We start from the raw sequence: 6,834 nt of genomic DNA, 5'->3' as shown, positions 1-6,834 counted from the left end.
GCCGAGGCGCCGGGGAGCGCCGGAGCCGCCCCGGACCCCGGTGTGCCCCACCCCGCCCCAGCCGGAGCCGGTGCTGGCCGCTGCTCCGTCGCGGGCGAGGCTGCCCGGGGGGCCGGAGCGGGGCGGCCTCGCAGCAGCGGTAGCGGCGGACACCCCGTGCCCTGCACGGTGCACCCGGCCCCGCCAGCGGGGAGGGGGACGATACAGCGGCCGAGGGCTTCCTCAGTACCGGGAAAGGGCTCTGCAGCTTTAAGCTGCAGCTCGTTGTGCCACCTGGCCCAGGGTGAGGGACAGCTGCACCTGAGCGCATTCCCGGCGGGACAGAGTGGCGCCTGCCCCGCGCACCCACCGGAGCTGCTCCCGCGGGGAACGCCGGGCTCCCGGACACCCCGCGCAAGGCAGGTTCTCTGCCTCAAGTGCCTTGAGGACCACCAATCTCAGCTGGAGGCTCAGAGCTGTATTAGGAGTGCACATTAAAGTAAAATGTACGTGTGGCGTGTGGTCTTACCACACCAGACCCAGGGCCGGGCGAGGGAATAAGGCCTCGTTTTTATCCATTGCACCAAGGCCTATGCTGGCAACAAAGCACAGGACCACAGACTCGTTTCTGCTCTCTCTGCAGAGAAAACAATCTTATTTCCATCAGCAGTAAAAGAAAAAATGCATATGTACCTCCTAGCGTGTCACATGGGATCACTAATGCCAAGCGGCAAGAGCTACAAATGGCAACAGTAGGCAGGAGTCTTTCACTCCTCATTTGCCTCATCTTTTTGCAGATCCAGTGGTTTTTGGGGGCAAACAGTTGCAAGTGGTGTGAAAACAGACCTGTAGGTTATCCAGGTGCCAGGTTTGGTTAGAACACCCTTCTCCTCCTTGTATCCTATAGCTCCACACTGAAAGTGTAGCCTGTGAAGGAGTAAGCCTTCTATAATCAGCTAAATAAATCATTTTCACAAAATAAAATTCCTTTCCCCCCTCTTCGCTGCACTGGGGCTATTTGCAGCGCAAGGTCTCCAGCAAGCCAGGCTTACCTCTAGGGAGAGTCTATAATGCATTCACTAGTACAACTCCAGGTTCTGCCATAAATATTTAAAACTCAATTACCATTCTCACAATGAACGTTTGAAGCAGATTTTTGCATCCCACGGTGTTTCTTGATTCAAAACTTCGTAATGAAATAATTGGGATAACACAGGAGAAGTCAAATACGTCAAATTTCAGCCATCAGTTTGAGTCTGGTTCCCCCTTCATGTCGGTCTCTGAAGTATTAGTCACTACCATCCCTGACCTCTCACAATGTATTTTACACCACAGACATCATTTTAGCACATGCAGCTGACTTTCGCTTCTCTGTTGATCAGCTGGAACAACTGTGTGAAATATTTTGCTGCTCTCCCCTTCCCCCCCCCACCCCGTCCGGCAGTGCCCAGCTGAGTAATCTGAAGAGCAAACATCCGAATTGCTTCTTCTGAGGTGTCCCTTAAAGGGACAGGAGCCTCCTGCCATCCTTCCCTCTGCTCTTGGGGATGGGCCGTGGCCCATGGCACCTGCTGTGACCCGCACCTTCCCACCCTGGCCACTCAAGGTTCTACAGATTTTGTTCAGAAAAAGCCTTTGAGATGCTGGAGAGGGGGGCTGTACAGTTGTTTTTACAATTTAAGAAGATGCCTATACCAAATTCACATCAGGCATTTGTGTAACATCCTGTTTTTGAAGAGACGTACCAAGTTTGGGAGGCACAGTTCCTTACATGCCTCTGTGCACCAAGTCCATACCCTTCCCTGGGTCATTTTCCCCTTTCTTCCTCAGAAAACAAGTGGCAGCTGGTACCTACAGGCAGTGCTGTGGTACCAGATCGCCATGGTCTCAGGGGAGGAAAATTCATTACAAAATGGAATCAGATGTTTCTCCAACTCTGCACTGGTCAGCACTGCTGCAAATGATGTCCACCAGTAAGGCAGGGGGGCTACACAGATGCAGGAAAAGATCCCACACTCACTGAGATGGATCTCGCAGTGTTGAAGAGCATTTACGCAATGCCTCGATACTGCTGTTGTTGCTGCTGTGATTGTGTCATTACAGCAGAGTTTAGCCAGCTCAGCTGAGACCAGGACACCCCAGACACCCGGGTTAACCAGATAGCAAAGAATCACGTGTTTCAGATCCCGCATGCGAATACAAGGTCCTGGTCTGGAGGGGCTACCGCAGATTTTAGCATCTGACTCCCTCTGCTGAATGGATTACACGCACAGCTCCTGGCAGAAGTGCTACCAGAGAGATGCAGCAGATGAGGGAAACTGGAAAAGGTAATTACTCCCAGGAGGATCTGTGGATTGCTGCCATCGTCCCCTAGGCTGCACCTGTTATGACAAGAGTCTGTAAGTCTCTGGGGAGGAAACCTTGAAAAGTTCCCAGCAATAGGCTAGGGGGAAAAAAAGAAGGATAAATAAATTTCATCTTCAGATTGCTTCACATGGTTTATTTCGATAAAACTTTTCACTAGGAGATGGATTTGTAAAAGGCAGCAAGTTCTTTGGTACTGCCCTTTTCAGTTCCTACCTGAATGAAAAGGATCAAAAGGGTTCATCCAGTGCCAGAGGCGTGGAAAGATGGAGGAAAGGATGGCCCTGCGCTCTGCCTGCAAAGGCAGCTGTGCTCTTCTGCCCTTTGCTATTCTCTATTCTCTCACCAGTCTGGTTCGATATGGGGACCTTTTTTCCCCCATCTGAATTTTTCTAACTATTTTTATAAGTGCATCATATGTAACAGTCAATGAGAGCAAATTGCTATCAGACACACTCACTCAAGCATGCTCAGTACTGGGGAGCTGGGAACACCCATCATTCAAAGGAATAATAGGAGCAATCCCTACAAATGCTGGGGCAGCACTGGGATACCATAACAAAGGTAACTAACTCATGGTTTTGCCATTATGATCCCCTAAGAGACCTCTAATACACAATATGTATGTAAGACCCAGTATCAAACTTTCAGTTCCAGGAACAAGTCACCAAATAATCATAGAACCGAATGGTTTTATGGGTGCTTGTGAGCATTTTAAAAATAATCAGCACATGGGGGATCCATTCCTTTTCATTTCTGAGTCAACACTGGAGGCTTAAATCATATTTTGAATGTTTATTCTGTTATTAAGAAGCCTAGAAATTATTTTAGCCCAGTTTCCTAGAGAAACAAAGTTTCTATCATCTCACTGTCTGTGGATCTATCTACCTGTTTTCTTTCAGCTGCTTTTGAAACAGTTGGCCAAGCTGTCAGAGGAGGAGAAATCAGAGACAGTAATGTCCCTAATTTTTGTTGTTGTTGTTTATTAAATCATTAAAGAAATTTCTTTGAGGGAATGGGGGCAAGAAGCTTCTTTGAACCCTCCCCAAGCAAGAGGCAGGGAGAGTTCAGCGCTTTTCTCTTCAGTCCAGCAGCCAGCAAGCACACCTGCATGAGACAGCAGTATACATACATATTAGAGCATCTAACTAAACTTTGTAATATCCCCTGCTCACATAACATCTTTCAGTGGGAAAAAATGAAGACTTCTATGGTCTCAGAGCTCTGGGACTAAGGAGGAAAAATTACATTGGCCATTGAAACCACTACTGAATCGGCCTGTCAAATCTCACGCCTTGCACAAAAGCTTCGCAGAAGGCTGTTGCCTGAAACTGTGAGACAAAAGTACAGCCCATAGTGATTAAAAAAGCATCTGTTGGTGGAAACAGCTTCAAGCCCTGCTGATCACAGGTAATTGTCACTTCTCATATTGATACCCTGTGATAAAATTACGATGAACATTTTGGCTCATTGAAATCTGACAGGCTCATACACATTCCCTTGTTCTCTTTCATAAAACTCTGTTTTATTGCATGCTTTAAAAGATTCAGCAGAGTGAGTATTTTTACAGGTCACTAACCTGAAAACAGGCACGTAAAAAGGATGCATATTTGCAGTAACTCCGTTTAATAAATTGCTGTGAAACTCCAGTCTCCCTCAAAAAAGAAAAAAACTCCACCCTAAAGTTAAGAGGAGAGCCTTCACCCCTTTGTTAACATTAAAGGCTTCAAGCAGAAGATGGTCAATGTGCCTACCTTAGGAGAACAACAAATTCTCTGTTCAACTGTGTGCCATTCAGCCCACTTTTTGTCCCTGGGTTGGGTACAGAAATTTGATCAATAATTTTCTCCTCATAGCAATAGTTTGTAAATGCTTATCTATTAATTATGGCCTTAATAATGAACCATAGAATCATAGGATCACAGAACCATAGAATGGTTTGGGTTGGAGGGACCTTAAAGTTCATCTTGTCCAAACCCCACCTGCCATGGGCTGGGACACCTTTCACTAGACCAGGTTCTCAGAGCCCCATCCAGCCTGGCCTTGAATGCTTCCAGGGACGGAGTATCCACAGCATCTCTGGGCAACCTGTCACAGTGCCTCAACATCCTCACAGCAAAGAACTTTCTCCTAATTTCCAATCTAAACCTACTATTTTTTCCTTTGAATCAACTCCCCCTTGTCCTGTCACTACATGATCTTGTAAAAACCCTTCTCCTTCTGTCTTGTAGGCTCCTTTCATGTACTGGAAGGCTAGGTCATCCTAAAGTCTTCTCTATTCTGGACTGAACAATCCGAACTCTCTCATCCTGCATTGACATGTCAGGTGATTTGACACCTTTAAGTACAAAATGTAGGGAAGTTGCTCCTTCAGTACCAGCTGACTGCCTTTACACTCAAAGGGGAGATGTCCCTGGAGGTGATTCGGAGCAGAAATCCATACTCTGAGTCACCTTCTTTCTGCCTGGGCTAATCTCCCTCCCCAGATAAGATAGGGGGAAAAGCTTCCTGCACTGAAGTTCAGTGCCCAGAGATAGGCAGTGCAAAGAGCCCCCTGAGGCTCCCAATCTTGGAAACCACCTGGATCTGCCGACACATCCCTTTGCTTCCTTCAAAGTGGTGGCCCAGACTAGTCTCAGTGAGTCACCTTGGAAGAGCCACAAACCCTGTATCCCACCAGCCAGGGTCCCACCTGTGGCACTGTGTCACCGCCTGCCTCTGGGCAGCACGTTCGGATGTGCCTGAGATGTGCTACCCGTGTCAGCACAGCACGGCTGCAGTGGAAGGGGCCCTCTGCAGATCCTCCTGTCCATCCCCCTGCTCAAAGCAGGGGCAGCATCAGCCAGGCACTCAGGGCTGTCTCCTGCTGCATTTTGAACATTTACTGCCAGTACAGAGAGCTGGATAAACACACCAGGGGTGCTACCGCAGCAGTTGCTCTCTGTACAGTCCTGGATATTGTCTCTGCTGCTGCAGCTGTCATGAAATGAAAGGCAGGGATTGTTTATAAGCTCTGGCAATTATCTCCAGAGCTGCACTTTTCTGTCCCCTTATCCCATCACAAGGTGATATTTGGAAAAATACACTTATATGAATCAAATCTTTGGTTTTTATTGTACTGAGTCATGCCTTTATCTTCTTAATAATTAATAGTTCACTGTATATTAAACAAAAGAGAAAACATATATGTGCAATATATTTTCACATCAGTGAATTTCAATTACCAAAGCCAGATTATTTTAAAAACCCAAACTCTTCTGTTAATCCAAAGCAACACTGAATTTATTGTTGGGCACTAACTATACCGAAAGTCCATTAGCTAGACAGCCCCTCAATCATCCATGTTAATTCATTCTCCTTAGAAGTAGATGAGTTTTAAGAGAATTTCAGTCCTCAAATACAAACGGCACCACAAATAAATGGTACGAATATATTTCATCATAATTTACTAAGTGCAACAGCTACTTCACTGTTCAGGACCTGCATACTAAAGCACCATGATAGCCCTTTGGCACCAGCTCTCTACAGAGTAAATACAGGTAATCCTATCGCTGACAAAAAGCTCCATTAAAAAGAAAATTGAGGTTGCAAACATAAGCATTGAAAATTAGAAAGCACCCAAATTAAGCCTGACTGTGCAAGTCCCTCCTGACATAATCACATGCTTCCATTACATGAGTGCATACTGCTTTTCACAGCATCCTGGGCTTCCCTTTGGTTGTGTGGGATCTCAGAAGCACAAACCCAGCATTCTGCTCCCCACTGCCAACCTCTTCTGTCATCTTCCCCTGTGCCACACCCAAGTTCCATGTCCCAGGCTCCCTGTTCCCTCATTCCTGGTCTCCAGCCCTGACAGGCCACTTTTCACTCTTCAGCACCATCTCCCCCATTTTCCTTGTCTAGCTGTCGCCCACATTTCGTCCCAGCAGTTCCCAGCCTCAGTTTCCAATGCCAGCTCCCAGACCAGGTTTCTTACAGTGAGGCCCAAGTATCTTCTCCACTCCAAGTCCCCAGTTCCAGTGTTTCACTGCAGGCTGCTTTAGTCCACCTGTTTATGCCAGCTCCACAAATAAAGGCCAGGTTCCTTCCTCCTCATCACTTGGGATCCAGGAGGTCATTGAAACAGAGCACAAGTCTGCATGGCTGTACCAGGAGACACCAAGAAGAGCATTGCCAGAAACCTCCCACTCCGTCCCTGCAGCCATAGATAGACCAGGGCACAAGTCTCCACAGACTGAAATATCAAAGAGATCAGCAGCCACTCTTAGAAGCCTCTGCCAGGTGTGTGCAAACTGAGATTTTTCAAGGATTTATAATTTAGCTGAATCTGGGTATTTTTCACAGGAGCCAGAGTTGAGTTGCACCACTTTTTTTTTGCTCTTGCATTTTGGAAGAACCACAACCAGGCAGTAATTAATGTTATGTAGAAAATCTAGTTTCATGCATTCAGTGGTGTCACGTCTTTCCCAGGAAAGAATGTAGAGAAAGAGC

This window comes from Corvus kubaryi, unplaced genomic scaffold (assembly GCF_017639235.1).
Source record: "Corvus kubaryi isolate FWS band 111438036 unplaced genomic scaffold, C.kubaryi_AGA036_p1.0 68, whole genome shotgun sequence".
NCBI classification, from domain to species: domain Eukaryota; kingdom Metazoa; phylum Chordata; class Aves; order Passeriformes; family Corvidae; genus Corvus; species Corvus kubaryi.
Note: the sequence above shows the minus strand (reverse complement) of the source record.